This window comes from Varroa destructor, unplaced genomic scaffold (assembly GCF_002443255.2).
Source record: "Varroa destructor unplaced genomic scaffold, Vdes_3.0 BEIS01000007.1, whole genome shotgun sequence".
Lineage (NCBI taxonomy): Eukaryota > Metazoa > Arthropoda > Arachnida > Mesostigmata > Varroidae > Varroa > Varroa destructor.
The window spans coordinates 4928369-4944840 of NW_019211460.1; the positions used below are offsets into that span (position 1 = coordinate 4928369).

Genomic DNA, 16472 nt, shown 5'->3' on the forward strand with positions numbered 1-16472 from the left:
AGTATAAATAATTAATCTCAAGTACTTGTTCATGATTCTTCAACGCCATGCACTACCCTAGATTTAACAACAGAATTTTAAAATTTCATCGACTACGCCGATAGCAGTTCATAGCTTAGGGTGACCGATTTAATTTGCCACGAGTCCTTCTTAAACTTATAAGAAACCACACCGTTTCATACTTCAGATTTGTTTTAGATGGAAAATCCACATGGAAGAACATGGTGATTAGAAAATTATGCTTGTAGCGATTTTTCGGCCAGAGTTGATATAACGTAGGTACTAGTAAAGAACATATGACGCCTTAAAATACACCGAGACTGATAAGCACTACGTTTCACCCGTTCGCTTCATGAAAAATCATTTCGTCGACGCCATTTGTTGCACATATGATGATTTCGTATATCATAAACCATTTGTGTCTTACACTGTTCTCGTCCTAGAATAAGAGGAAGACATATGAAAATTACTATACGCTTATTTAATTCAAGTACGTTTATCTTTCTAATTTAAATTATTATTTAAGCCAACTATTGTAAATGAAAACGTCAACAGATACGTGATTGAGACATTGGTTTATAAATTTTTTTTTTTGGTAAAAATCATTTTCGGATATCTCTCTTTAAAACGAATGATTTCTTTACACAATCATGACCCTATAGCTGAATTCAAAAACTGAAAATACTTAAATATTTTCGAAACTAGTGTTTAACGGTAATGTGAATTTTTCTAATGTCTTTTCATTAGCACGTATTCACCTCGGCGCATACCGTTTTGTTACTCTCCTCTTTGTAGGTTGCGACGAGTGCTAGTATGTATCGCAAACGCTAGTTTCGCAGGTAGCTCACCTTCTCACTTACCTATTGTGCATTTAAAAAGATGGAATTAACACAACTGTATGCAGAGACTACTAAAGGTAGGAGCAGTCTTTACGCTACCATTTACAACTATATAAACACGATTAAAGGAGATTCTTCCAGGGCCGGTATCCATTTTTAAGGTAGCCAGGAACGGATATTAATTCGGAAAACGGGTCAGATATTTACGAAATATTATTACCTAATATAGGTACTCGCCACTAGTCATTTAAATCATTATGAAACTCCATGAAGACCTTACTAATTACCACAAGTCAATACATTCTGATTTTGCGGAGACATTTCGATATGAAGCTGTAGTGACCTTTGCGTAGATTTTTATTTGCTGATTCAAGCTAAATTTTGCGGTCGAAAAATATGACTCTGGTTGTCATTGCAAGCAAGAACGAGTTGCACCCGACTGTAGTGAAAAATAGGAAACCAAAGGTTATAGAACAACAAAGATTGTTCCGATCTTTTTTAATGTACGCGACGATTCACATCAACAGGTAGAAGAACAGTCAGCGATTAATACGGCAAAAAAACAGACACGCTTCTATTTCCTGTGAAGACTAAATTATAATGAAACAATTGAAATTCGACGAGTTTACCTAAATACTCTGTTTACAAAAGCGAATTTTCAGTAACTGCTTGCTATTTATTTTTAGAAGCAATTTCTGCATTTTCTAAAAACGAAATATCCGAAGTATCTAAAAATAAAGTATCCGAATATAAAAAGTAGTGAACTGTCTGTCTTTCTATGGGCGTTTGTCCTAGGTCTTAAACGCAAATCGATGTTGTTATCATTATAGAATAAACATATCATAGCAGAACAGAACAGCAGTTTAACCTGCACAGTTTAACAATTATTACCATATATTCATAACACCTTATAAGTAATGGCCTTAAGTATTGTGCTTGGAAATACTATAGTTCATCTGAGACGATACCACAGCATCTCCCTGTACACACGGCTAAGCAACCTTTTGGACTTTCCATATAACAGTGAAGTCAAGTCTTCGATATTTTCGATAGTACTTTCGAAAGTGCGTACCATCAGACATACGCTTGTGTAGCGTGAGTGGGTCGGTGCACGTGTGAGATACGTGCATGCATATCACATAACACCCTGTGATACCTGATAACCCATACATGTATATGTCGTAACTATGTAAGTTTTTCAGCTGTTAAAAATATACGCTATATAAATATGTAAAAGTGTTGTTAAGTATATACAGCCCAGACACTTGCATCATATTACCTCGTTTTTAATAAAGGCGTCTTTGTATTTTATTGTGAGAAAAAATTTAAGATCGAACGGTGGTGCGGTCAAGCTACTGGCCTCTTCAACTATTCGAATGAATCTTTCGTTCAAATAGTAGCTTTGAAACGTCTATTTAGTTAGTTTCATGGCTTAAAATTGCTGATAATGATAAGAATGTATTCAAGCGCCATTGAGCATCTCGCAAACAATGAATAAACTCTAATCGTACTTTCTGGCATTGCCCGAATGGGTGCACGGAAATAGTCGACCATTTCTTCTATGGTGTAGACTTCGCAATGCGCGTGTCAAGCAGGATAAGAATTACTCAATCATGCATGAACAAGCAATACAATAACATTTTAGAGTCTTTAATGCATTCTGGTACTTTAAAGCCTGTTATTACATTGGGCATTTGTAATTCGCTTTAAATGATGACAATGATTTAACAATTGATCGACATCAAGGGAGGAAAAATTACCAGAATCTGCAGTTTTTGATATTTTTATTTCTCGAATATCAGCCCGTTCTTGAAGTTCGTCGACAATCGCGCACCTGTATATTGAGAGTGTTTGATACGTAAAACTGCCGAGGAGAAAGTGAAACTTAAGGTCCTACAATTTGCGAAAGGATTGAAGATAGAGGACGCTTGCGGCTGAAGCAGGACCTGAGCTTTAAGTTATGGGTTTTCGATTAAAAATCATAGTACTTGAAATACAAACGCTTTAACAAGGCGTGGGAAAGCTCATTCTAAAGAACAGCGTGTGAAAATCGCGTTCCTTGTTATTTCACTTGGTGCCAAATGGATGCGGCTAATACATACCGGTTGGGGCGCGTTACTATGATAATCCCTACTGGAGCGTGAAAAAAACTGCATAGTACAGGTGCCTGTTTAGGTGACACGTCAGCAATACGCACTCTTATGCAAGCAGCGTCTGAGGGCTGTTACTTCTTGAGAAGTTAGCGCACTTGGAAATTTTATAGAAATCATTGACTTATTTCCTAAACATGCTTACGCTGAGACTTGAAGATTAAGCCAAAAATTATTGTTAACTCCTTACTACTAACTATTTTTCATCAGCTCACTTTGGGTGAATACAAGTTAAAAACACAGCGTTTCACCTACATCCACGTTTCCTTTCTGCTAAACTGAAATTCGTGTTTCCCACAAAATTACATATTTTAGTAAATACCCTCTATACAGCAGCCTCAGCATTGAACTACGAATGATGTTTCGGTGCACCGTAATTTCACAAAAAAGAAGTTTTCAGCTGAACTCAATCAGCGCTTCATTTACAGGATGTTTGAGGAGCCTTGTTATCTTACACAAGATAAGCTGAAGATTGGCAATTTCAAAAATAGCCGTTCTCTTCTTTGCGTAAGATAAACTATACCAGTTAAATATATATTCGCAATACAAAAAAGCGAAAAAAAAAATTGAAAATACGTTCTGAATTCGTTCCGTAAATACATATTCTATATGTATGCATAAGAACTAAGCGCAAAAATGGTTTCATAGAAGTTCCGAAGCCACCAAGCTTTCGGTGACCTTCCATAAGGCTCTGTGACTTTATATACAGTCAAATATTTTCTCAAAAAATCTACGAAATCCTTTTTCGCGATCTAGGAAAACAAACGTGCGAGGTTAGGTATTGATTAACTATTTATATTTTTTTTTATCTAAAAGACCTACTAGATCTAACTATATAGGCATCAACATCTTGCGTTTTGAGCGACTACCCGTTTGCGGACTGCGAACTTCATAGCGTCTGAAAATGAAAAGATCAAATTAGCGAGCAGCTATACAGGGAGAGACTTCCCGAAATTATATCCGCCTGAACGTACTGGATATGGCGCCTCTGATAATTTACGCAAATATCAAACACATTTTTTGTTTTTAGTAGCATTTATTTCTAGAGCTTGAATTTTGACTAAAACTAGGCATAAGATGAGAACACAGAAAAATCTAGTTGACGATAGGTTGCTCATATGTAAGTATCGCACGAGATGCTAAGGGACGCTTTGCTTAGCTGAATGTGTAATAAAATACTAGAAATTGTGTTGGAAAAAATGTGGGAGAGAAAATAGTTGCATTGCAACCATTTTTTTTAAGTATAAATAGAGTAGGACAGTATGTGGTTAGATGTTGTTATGTTTATGCGAATAGATGTTATCGAAGGTATGTCAATTCAAGCAAGGTTTTACTCAGTGTTATAAGTCGCTTTACGCGTATCGAACCTGCCATTCGTGACTTAAAAATTTGGATTGAGACTGAGCTGTTTAGCTGAGTAACCCGGGTCGATTTTTGGTGAAAAATAATGGTTAGGGTCTGACTGTTCAATTTGGTACGAAATTTATTAAACTACATACCATTTTATTTTAGCTTTATTTCCAGAGGCGTACTAGCTATTATTAGATATTATTTTGATTCGTCTTGCTCATTATTTTGCTTGTAGATTTGTATAATTCCTATGATGACACTGTTGTTTTCCACGGCAAGCCATCTATTTTGATGACTTCATAATATGTTTGCATTGCAACGACCTCGTTCTCTGGGTAGATCCAAAAGTGACGCCAGCTTTGAAAAATTAAGCCTCCGTGATGGTGCAATAACGTGTTCGCCTGTTAAACTTATCGAATGAGGTGCCTACGCAAAGCTGCACGTAGACACACTTCGTTTTGCACTGGCAGCCAGCTGTTCAAAGCAATGCTATTTATTAGCTATTATTCCGGGTTACGGTGGGTCTTCTACCTGTGTTGGTTGGTCGAAGATTTTGGAAAGGTCTAATATTTATTTATTTGGAGCATATATTTTATCTGCTGTAAAATACAACAGCATCTGCTTCATGTAAGTATCTTTGATTTACAAGCTCAGCTAAAAGATTATAGTTTTCGATACTAATTTTCAACGTTGTTTTTAAACTTACTTACTTTTAGAGACGTCTAAACATCGCATCCTGTTATGTAAACTTTAGATTTCTAGTACGTGTAAAGCTGGAAGTCCACTCAGTCATACTGCCAGCCGGTAGTTTCCCAAACGATCATATAAAGACTTTAGTTATCGCTTTGTGCTCTTGGAAGGGTCGAAAAACACGCCAACAACAGTGTTACCACTTTACGACAAATGGGCTTCGTTATGTTACTAAGACTTAGCTTAGTACGTTGGAATTTACGGAGCCGGTACTAACACGCAGACAAGAGACATTTGATTAATCCATCTTAGCCTTTTGAGGAAAACTATTTGCGATAGCTAGCCTATCTCCAGCCTCGACATTTTATAAGCCACATCTTCATGTGTTTGATGGTAATGGCTATGTTTTGGTAGAAAAGTTCTTCTCACACGAAACAAGAAAAGGTTGATGAAAAGCCTACAGAGCTTTTTAAGGCCCTGCTTCAGCAACCATAGAATTCAAGAATTTACTAACCAATGCTTGAATAAGACCTCGGTATCTATTCTAAATACTAAAAATTTTCCTTTTGTAAAAAAGCTGCTGAATGTAAACTGGATAGTGCCTAGACATTTCCGTGGTCTCAATCCTATCACATATAATATGGGGAACTATTTGATAGTAAGATATGCATACATGATCTAGGCGAATAGAATAAAGAGATACATATAAAATTTTATTGCAGACCACATAGTGAAACTAATCTGTCTGAATTGCTAAGCTTATCATGCGCATGGCAGCTGAATGTTTGGAAAGACCTTTTTGTTGCAAGGGCACTTTTATTTCTGTTATTTTTTTATTCTATAAAAGAGTTTCGTGGGCCTCACTTAGGCCCTAAAATCTTCTCCCTTTTAATAAAAGTGTAATTATCTGATGAAGACAAGATAAAAATATCGCCATCAAATGACTAACATACGGATGTTCATATTCTTCTTAATTACCAGTAAAAATAGAAAAAGGAACTCGCAGAAAAGGGTTCTGTTTATCTGAGACACCGTACATGTTTTATTAATATATCTATACTTTTAAAATATTGTTCATGTTCTTATAATTAGATTATTTGTCCAAAAGCTTACGTCCTTCTGAAAGAAATTCGTTAAAGCTAGACCTATTATTGACTCAAATACATATGATAGGCTAGTATGAACTAACGCTCCTGTGACGCCTGATCACCAGCCTATTACGCACAATATTGTAATAGTTGGCCATGTAGATCTTAGGTATAAGTTCTTTAAGGAGAATTCTATGGCGACGTTAGCAACAATTAAGCTAAATACAAACTATACTAACCTGCCGTATAATTAACGAGGCACACGAAAATATGTATAAATCGTACTGAAACATGATTCTAACTAAAAAGCTTAATAAACATTTGGAACTAACACCATTTCATAGACCATCATACTTAATTTTAATACTCTTTGAATCAATCTGTATGCATGCATAAAAGCAAACAAAGAGAAAATATAGTATAATTTTCCCATGGCAAACAAACGGCCGTGTGTCTTTCAACGTGCCTTATTCTTTCCATGCCAGTCAAACCGATTATACAGAGATATACAGAATATACCTACAGAATGTACCTAGCTTCGCCCTTGGCAGGGTAGTTCCTTAGCGTAGTAACAGAGACTCTCGAGCTACTTATTGAATACATACAGATGGACTACACACATATATGTACAGTTTCGTTTGTTAGAGGGTTGCTCAAGCAAACAGAATCATGTGTATGGTGGCAAAGGGAACTAGAAGCTATCAGCAATACCCTTCGAGTAGAGTTATTGGCATTAATGATATAAACGATTCAATTCATTTTAAGGATTTCGATGAAGAAACATGAGAAAGCTTTGAATGTGGGCGATACAAAAATATACACCCACTCCAATTTTTGATAGGCTATAAATTGTGCGTGGCAATGTTGTACTGAAAACGGGATAGTTATCTCCATGCTAAATGTGCCCCTCGAACGAGAAACAGATACCGCAAACCTGAGTTTTACCAATTTATTCCGCGAACGTCTTAGTCAGAGCTCAAATATTTTGTTACGTCGTTCGTGCGCGGAAAGCGCGAACATTTTCTTTCCAACCTTATATAATTAACACTAAATATAATTAAGAAAATAGTGCAGTTATTATGTAAGTAATTTGGAACTTTCGTACATTTGGTACCTTCACTCCGGGAAGACGACGGAGAAAGGAAGTTTCTGTGGCTGTTGTGTCATAGCTCGAGGCTTTCCTTTAAGATCAAATAACATCGCTGGCGTCGCCGCTGGTAACATCGACAACAATAACTCGGAACGACTTTTATTGGTGACGCGTGGGTTAAATTAGAGCATCCACAAGGACCACATATATAGCGTCACCGTATCGACTGGTTGTTAAAACTACACCTTATTATCCGATATGCGTAGTATCTTATTGTTAACGTACAAGATATCACATAAGTGCCGTGAGGCTTAGCGCATGTAGCAACCTGTAGATAATAGATCATACCCATACTGTTCATTTTACTGTATGTAGGAGCGCAACCCGTGTGTCATGCCCCGTGCTTGTTTTGCTATTAAACACATGTTAAGTCCTGGTGTTCAAACAATACTAATTCCGCAGACAGATTTGCACATTTGATGACATATTGACACGAACAATGCCGGCGGCCGCTTTGACAATGGTGATGCGGCGTTGTCTTCAGATGTAGAAAATAAACAAAGGTGCTGCCGTCGATTTGATACTAAACAAGTTAGCATTACGTTCTGTAAAAAAGAAAACTTCTCTCTAGAGGGGAAGATATTTCGCTCATCGACTCTCGCGCAAATCTTCCCAGAAACTAAAAAGCATGCGCCCAATAATTGCTTTGGGGGTCGTTTTGGATCTAATAAATAAACAGACATAGGCTGTTAATAGTTATAATAAGGGAAACGCCCAAGTATCGACCCCAATGTCTAGCTATAATTTTTATACTATTGTAATATCAACTTCGACTGTACCTGTTTATTGTTTAAACTGATTACTAGAAAGATAACTTGTGAACACTCTGGCGTTGAAGAGGCTGCCTATTTATTTATAGTCATTTCTACACTTATCGAGTGTAGCGCCACTCTTTACCAGTTGGCGCCACTCAGTGGCAATATTTGCCTTTTCTGCTGACTACAGCGGCGTCATGTTTTATTTATGTGTTAGTCGCTTTACACATTATCCTATCTATCATACAAATGAGACCAGGACCATTAAAACGTCACCGGTGTCTTCGCTCGGTTTGATCTTCTTGAGCCTTTATAGTCTGTCTCATTCGTTGCTTCTATAGCTATACCTTGTCCCTCTTCTCCGGCCGTGGTATTCCCTTCCTCCTAGCCATCCCTTGCTAATCCAAAACTTTTTTCTATTTTCTCCTTTTCGCTAATTCGTTGTTCAATTTTTCCTTTTGTTGTGTTGTTCCTTATACGATATTTTCTTCTGCGATACCGCTGCCCCTAGGCCTCGTTCGGCCTTTTTGTCGTAAGATGAACCCTCTGCTATTTTCTTCTTATATCTTCAGCATGTGGGTATATCTCCTCTTATCTCTCTACGTCTCAATACGTTTTTCGTGTTGCGGTTTTTTTATCCGCATTTACGATGCAGCTGTGTTTGATCGTTAACGACTATCCGCCCCCTTTTTCTAATGCATCCGTCGGTGCTCTATTCTTTGCGAAATTTGCTGGTTTCTGTGCTCGTTGCCAATTACCTGCCAGTTAATTTAGTATGCCATAAAGTTCTGCTGGAGATACGCCCATTGTCACCTGTGGTGCCGCGTTATGCAATCTTACTATTTTCACAATACGTTTCGCGAGGTAGCCGCCTAGTTGTTGTGTGCTAACTATAGGTCCTTCAAAATTTTTGTTAAAGAGTTCCACAAGCCCGTTACCTTGTAGGTGATAAATTGGGGACTTCTCGACTAGTAGATAACGTTCCATTGTGGGTGGTGATTTTGTCCACTACGCTCCGTTAGTAGGACAGGTTATGTACTATATTTAGTACTTGAGTGGCCAATGCTTCTTAGACCAGCTTGACCTCTGCTTACCTGAAGGAGTAGCGGATTAACACAATCGCGAAGGATTGCGAGTCGGGTGCGAATTCGTTTGGTGTATGAACGTCAATAGCCAAAATATTCCAGGACGCCTTTGACGAATCAGTCTCTTTATATTTCGAGTTTTACGTCCGACATCGCCGCTAGAAATTCCATGAGACGACTGGCTGCTAGCGCGAAATACAGTGTGTTTCTGCCCGAATTTCCATAACGCGTTGCTTTTGCAGTTAAATACGTTACCCACTATGCTATCACGGGGACCTGACCGGCCCGTCAGCGAGTGCCATCATTTGCACAGTTGCGTTATTTAACAATGGATGCACGGAACTTCGTACTGCCTCGTCGATGAACTTGTCAAAGTACGGCCGCCAGTAAAGTTGTCTCAGACGTTGTTTGGTGTTTGTTATGTCGGAGTGAAGATTGTTGTTTGCGATCCTAAAAACTCGCCATATTATTATCTCGGGTCTTATCCTTTTTTATTACAACGCGCCATCAATCATCCCTAATCCCTAAAACAGAGAGGATCACGGAAGTTTTGATGAATTCGGTCGTTATAAAGCACAGTCAGTTCGATGTCCAGTTTTCAGCTTTCTTTTTCTCTCTTCGCACAAAACCGGCTTAAGCATTTCTCTAGTATTAGCTCTTATCTTTTATCGGAGTTTTTTGAGTTCGATCAGTTTTCTGAATGGAAACCTCGACATATCCATTGCGCCATTATTTGGCTTTGTACTATATTTTGAAACTATAATTTCTTAGCATCTTGCCCTGTATAGCTATTCGCATCCCTGCGCTTCCAGTATCCCTCGCTCTTAATATTATTGAAGCTTAATGGCTTTTTCCAAAGTGGGCCTTTTCCCCTAAAAACTATAAGTGTCATTTCTCACATATACAGATACATTACTCTAGTGCTTTTTTTTTCTGTCGTTGAGAGTAGGTGGTGCATTGGCCTCTCGCCGCTTTTGAACTACTACGGCAACGCCGCTCTTAGCCTCACTAAAGTCGGTAATGTGGGTTCATAGATAAACATTCATGCTGAATCGATTATCCGTCTTCCTGTTGTTCGATAGTTCAGGTGAACCTCGCTTTACCTTTTAGAAAAAGTCGTATAGGACTTTCGATGCATCGGATATAAAAACCTGGTGTGTCTAACACGGACTTGACCTGTTATAACGATCGCGGTTCTTTCATTTATGCGATGGCCTCTCGACTATCCAGACCTGGTCCCACTCCTTCTAACTCGATCTTAAAACTCACCAATTCTGCCCTATTCAACACGACAACGCATTCCTTGGCTGCTCGATTCTTTCTAACACTAAATGGTAAATAAACTTAAACTTCAACCTATCTAGAGGTGATGTCGAATTCTGTTTGGAAGAATAGCAGAAGATACAACCGAAACGTTGTGCGTTAGATTTCTGGCCAACATAAACAATTGCAGAGGTCGACGATGCGAGGGTTTCCATACGCTTGATGCCGTCTAGCAGTTTCCTTTTTTAATAACCTGTCACAGTAAAAGCTCCGCGTTGTGAAACAGATAGCAATACTGACATGCTTAATGTTGTTCAACAGTCAGTCTATATATCCTCAAAGTTAGTTTAGACGAATTATAGTTTGTCATCATTGTTTTAGCTACATTATACTATAGCATATTTGTTTAGTTAAGGAGTTAGTAAGCTTTAAATCATTGCAGAATTGTTTTGCTTGTTCCGATTAAGTTATTGAGAAGGTTCTGACTAGTATGCAACATCAGTACTATTTCTAAAGGACTATTGTTACGGAGAACACGGGGTCGTTCTGTGGCCGGACTACGTTGTGGTGTTCCCTGTCAGCCCCACCGACCATTCCCAGGGATGTCAATCTTTGCACAAACGTAGCATGACTGTCGTATAACTGCCTGAGATCTGAGTCTTTACTGTTTGGGAGCTGCAGTAACAAGCGAACTCAAAGCTTCGTCGATATCGTGCCTCTTCGATCGAAAGAAGACGTTTTTGCTGGGACCAACGGCCCGGGAGAAAGCTCGTGTTAAGGTTTCAGACGCAGTAAATTGTGGAGCGGTATGTTGTACCACTACTAAATGAATGAGACTAACTCTAAATATCTAATATGAAATAAATATAATCTGAATATGTTCGATCTTTGAACTAACGGGCGATGACGGCGACGGCAACGGCAACGGCAACGTATACACGTTGCTGGATATTTAGTATGCCTAAACGTTTTTGATATATTTATGATAGAAAATGTTAGAAACTATATCACGTATACAAGCGTTAGTTGTTCTTTAACTCACAGTCACTGTTTCCATAGTTTCCAAAACATTTGTTGGGGCAATTCTTTTTGCCTCTAGTGTTTTTCACGACATTTTTTTAAAATCAAATGTTGGCGCTAAAAATATATATTTTTATTATGCCGATGTAGCTTGTGGCGGTTGTACCGTATGCCTCTGTAGTACAGATTAGCTCCGCGGGTAATTCGATTGTCCAACTATGAGCCTGTTAATATTCTTTTAATTTCTGATTGTTAAATAGCTGTTTGCCATATTTCGTCTAATAATTGTATCTACCGTAATGCTGCTTGCTTGCTTGCCTCGGTCCAGGGATACATATAGAACATGCCATATTCTTTTTAGCTCTGTGTCACATTCACACTGATACAGGATAAATGGACTTTAATGCTAGGTTCAAAATATTTGATACAAAGAAGCATTGCTGTACGCGTTTAGTGAAGGGAGCCTATCGTTATATATATATATACATGGCCTTTCCGTCTTTAGGCCTCTATTCGCGTTCGTCCTTCATCATGTTATTTAGCGGTCGGTGTTTAACAATCGCCAACAGTTGCCGTTCAACAACTACATTGAATCTTTCAGTCGTCGTCAAGCGTTTACTAACAATTAAATCTGCATTCGCTTATATTGGAATAGTTGCGTGAGTTTTTTAGTCCCCTTATACCTGGTCAATCTAATCCCAGATGTTTTTATCATCTAATAAATTGTTTGACTTAGTCCTAGGAATCAGTTGTCTCGAAAATGTTCCATTGTAATCTGTTATCCAAAGATGCTATACGAGGGGAGTCTTGATATAGATAGGTTTCAACTTCCAACAATTTCTCGAGTTCTTTCGAGCGCTCTTAGAGTGGTCCTTTACATTATTCTCATCGCAATTTCGAACGTAAAAATAAGTTTTACGGTAGTTTTCCATTAAACTATCGACATCCAGAGTTCTGTGTACGTTCACAGAGTCCGTACATGATTAAAATTTCGATGGGATATTTTTCGCTTCGGGTGGAATGGAAAGGGATGAACTGGCTAATGAGACACATCGTCACTTGTTTTACCATGCATAGCTTCTACCATAGATTCTGCAGGGAACCGACTGAGTTAATGAGCCTGACGATACATTAATGTGCTCCAAATGCCAAGGGAATCGTGGCAAATATCATGCCCTTCGTTGCCCCCAGGTGCCATCTGGCAAGTCTTCGAAATTAGCTTCATAAACTTAACAAGACACAAAGTCTTTTACTGGTTCCATACGCTTTGATCCTGAAATAGTGTATTATTAAGCTCTATATTTGCCTTTCGTAGAATATAGACCTTATACGCCTCATAATGAATCAAGTTTTCCTTGGACCACAAAAACAGCTTCGACCTTTCTTACCCTAAAATTATAGGGTGACCTCTGTTTGCATTTTTTTAATTGTTCACGTAAACCGTTAGGTAAGCCAAGATCTTGGTTGCATTGTATGTTTAGTAGCTCTATGTGATGCTACACTAGCGATTTGAAGGTTATCTGTGTCAGCCGTTGCGCCAATTTTGCCTGCTTCGAATTGTTGCCATAAAAAAAGGAGCGAATTTCAAAAGAAGTTTCAACAATTGAATATAACTTTTATTAAGAACCGTTTTGGACAACACTGCGCGCTCTAGTCCGGAGAAAATACGTTGGTATTCTCGAGTTGTACTTTTGTAAGGTGCTATATTTCGTGACAATATAAACCTATTAGGTGCACTTTCGGAAATTCAGATAGGTCTAATTAATGATAACGTCCTAAAGACTAATATACCACACAGTGATAATGTTGAGTGATAATGCGATTGATATTATGTTGACTGTACAAGCTCTAAAAGCTAGCTTCCTTCGTACTTGAATATATGCATACAATTGTCGACGCAATAGAAGGTTTTCATTGAGCTTACTTGTCAAAGGTGATCCAATCTGGATTACCCAGAGATTTTACACGAAATAGCAAATAAGATGATTAGAAATCCTAGGGAAATTGTAGAAGCTAGTGGATCGTACGGTGAGCCAATTTGAATGTCGTAATTAGTTCCACTATGAAAGCAGCATCATGAAATGATTAATATATTGAAAAGCGCTATTTGGTCCAATTATGTTAAATAAACATAATTGTATAAACAACACTGTATAGTAAACAAAAGCTATCATCCCACTCGGAACTGAACTTGTCTCTCAATATTGCCTAGGGGAAATAGACCAATGAGTAGGCTGATATGTTTATGTAAGTTGGTATCGAACGCTTCTATAATCAAATATTCGCGCGCATATTGAAATCGATTTTCATATCCTATCATTGTGGCTTAATGACAATGGTCAAACGGCGCTGAACGGACCACGCTTATTGTATCGTGTATATATTTCGACACATACAGAAATTTCATATGAGTCTAAAGAACGAACTGTGACAATGATCTGACAAATTTTTTCCTGATCATACCACACTCTACGATGACAACTAATTGCGGACATATTTACTCCGGTGACGTGAACCATCCTTCTAATTAACATCTTCGAAAGTGAGCAGGCATACATGAAGTCCTCAGTAGTTCGATTCCGTTATCTGAAGCAAAGGTAACGAGTGATTTAATATTCAGTTTAATTTATACTGAGAAACCACCCAAGTTTGTGAATAATGCTCGGATATCGGGAGCTCTCTCACCATTGCTTTCAACATTAGCTACTGAGGACATGCACACCGGTTTCGACATGCAGTATCTTGATATCGTATGCTTGGCTAATGACGGCTGTAGCATGAAAGAACAAAAATTTTAGTGTTTAAAAGTAAGTGCAACTTTATATCGAGAGGAGAATGAAACTATTCGATATTTGTGTGCTCTTGTAGATTGATATATAGCTTCATGTGCATCCATAGTGCTCTATAGTTCAGAAACAAATGATCCATGTTTGTGATCGCTACTATATACTAATTAACCAAGGCCTGGCTTTTTTAGATACGATAGGAAGATACTCCGTATTATTTGTGTAGTTGTATAGATCTCAGGAAGAGGTGCGCCTGACCATCATGGATTATGAAAAACGAGGTAAAAATATCTCAGCAGCAAGTAACGCGAATGTGCCCAAACTGTGACAGCCATTTTGCGCCTGACATATACTACGTTCCATGTAGGATGAAATAACGTTTACTTGATTTGCCTCGTACTGTTCGAACCGAGTTGAAGACGGCGTCCAATATTAGTGAAGCTAGCTTTAAGATCTTTGCAAAACCCTGCGCAACGATCCAAAAATTGTCCTAAAGAACGCAACGGACCATTGTATATATAGCAAGCATGTAATATTAAAATATGATGCACTAGGCGTTCAAACGATAAACGGTGCAGAAGCCTTGAGTAGCACATCCTGGCCAAAACTCGTTCATTCGAACAACCTGTACGTTTTATGCGTCCGTTTTATTCGACCACGCTGTCAGGTGGGATGTTTTCATCCTGCGCACGATTTTTTTCTGATATTTCTTAGGATGATGATGACACGCCGCTGGTGTGAGTGACAGGCGGAAGCGTGTAAGCGTGATTTGCGTCTCGGCGCCTTTTCCGGACGCCAACTTGCACAGCAGCTTCCAGAACGGGTAGTGCTATCGGCGTGGGGCGCAGGACGTGCACCTCGTGCACCAGGAAGGCTCGTGCACCGGGCTTGAAAGGTTGCTATTTCGGGGACCGATTTTGACTAATGAAGCCAAGCATGGGCTTTTGTTCCTCAGGTTTGGTACTGAGCGACCTCTCTGACGATACACTTATGAATTTGTGAAGTAACTCAAATAGGGTTGCATCTAAACTCTCCCTGACTGTAGTATTCGTCTTGATGACAGCCGCCAAATGTATCACGAAAATGGTGAAACTCGGCGTTTCTAATATAGGCGTCGACAGAGGCTCCAGGACGTATAGTGGCGCCCGCACCGGCTTCGAAAATGGCTTTTGTTACGCCTGACAGCAGCGTCCATGGCCCCGTACGTGTCCAGACGGGCGGATAGGACCTCTACGACGGCTCGGGCTGTGGTGTGTCAAGTCGAAAAAAGATTAACCGAACGAATGCAGAGATCTATAGACACCAATACTAATAAAGGTGCCTTTTGGGCGTGCACAACGGCCCCATAAAATCTAGGACAATCCTATCTTGGCGACAGGACACGTCAGCGATTCTACAGTCGTTTGTGGCAGACAGGCTTGTTGGGCAGACCAGTTGACAACTGCGGACGTTTACCCGAATTTTTATTTGGAGGTTTTCATTTGAAAAGTCGCCAGACGTCAACCAGTGGGATCACCAAAGCCTAGTATGTTTTTAAAAGATAGCGTTGCATCGGAGCTGAAATAGTTCAAATCTGCTGTAAGTATTGGCGGGTTCATCTAATGTTTTTAATTGGTACATCATAATGCCCCCTAATTACAGTCATACGCGTTGTATTACAGAAGCTCTTGTAGAGGCCGTACAAGCGGTGACGCAGGGATAGGCGGTGCTTACTGGAACCAAAAAAGAGCAGCTTGCGTCACCTATCATTGTTCTTTTTATATTCGGGTTCCGTCTTCATGTCTTCGATAGATTTCGTATACCGTCAGGTCAAACTCTAAGCCCAATGCAAGGCCGAAATCATATCAGATTCAAGGACAATATATTAGGCCGTAACTAGGCTTTTACGAAACGACACTCGACTGTATTAAGCCAGAACATGGGCATCCAAGACTCGTGATTTCTAAAGAGACTATAATTTTTTTCTTGCTTGATTTTTAGCAATAGCTCAAGGTTATTTTTATTTAGAGAGAGAATTTTAGAATATTCCTCCTGATAAAATTTGGAATTATACTGAAGCAAATCTTATGAGTGAGTGGTCCTTAGGTAAAGCTATACTTAAGCGACATATTAAGTATATGCAAGATAAGATATAGAATTTGTCGAAAGCTTCGCCACACATTGACTATGATAAAATAGAAATAATTGGTAAGATGGAAAATAGTTGCATAGCCTGGGCCATGGGCGGTTGTGTTTTATTTTAAAAACTGGTCTCCAGCTTTGCATCCCGACAAGGAGTACTTTGCTTGATGTTTCA

The 16472-nt window shown here is 38.9% G+C and overlaps 2 long non-coding RNA genes across 2 annotated transcripts in view; both read right to left on the bottom strand.

Annotated features, from left to right (window-relative positions):
• Nucleotides 1–3763: 3763 nt before the first annotated feature.
• Nucleotides 3764–5281, bottom strand: LOC147754223 (uncharacterized). The gene is made up of 2 exons (XR_015317207.1): nucleotides 5050–5281; nucleotides 3764–4813 (listed from the first exon to the last, which is right to left on the bottom strand). It is a non-coding gene; the product is annotated as an uncharacterized LOC147754223 (long non-coding RNA).
• An 8558-nt stretch (nucleotides 5282–13839) lies between these two features.
• LOC147754224 (uncharacterized) overlaps nucleotides 13840–16472 on the bottom strand; it is a 36249-nt gene continuing 33616 nt past the window's right edge. The window contains exon 3 of the long non-coding RNA XR_015317200.1: nucleotides 13840–13976. This is a non-coding gene — a long non-coding RNA (uncharacterized LOC147754224). The remainder of the gene's footprint in view (nucleotides 13977–16472) is intronic.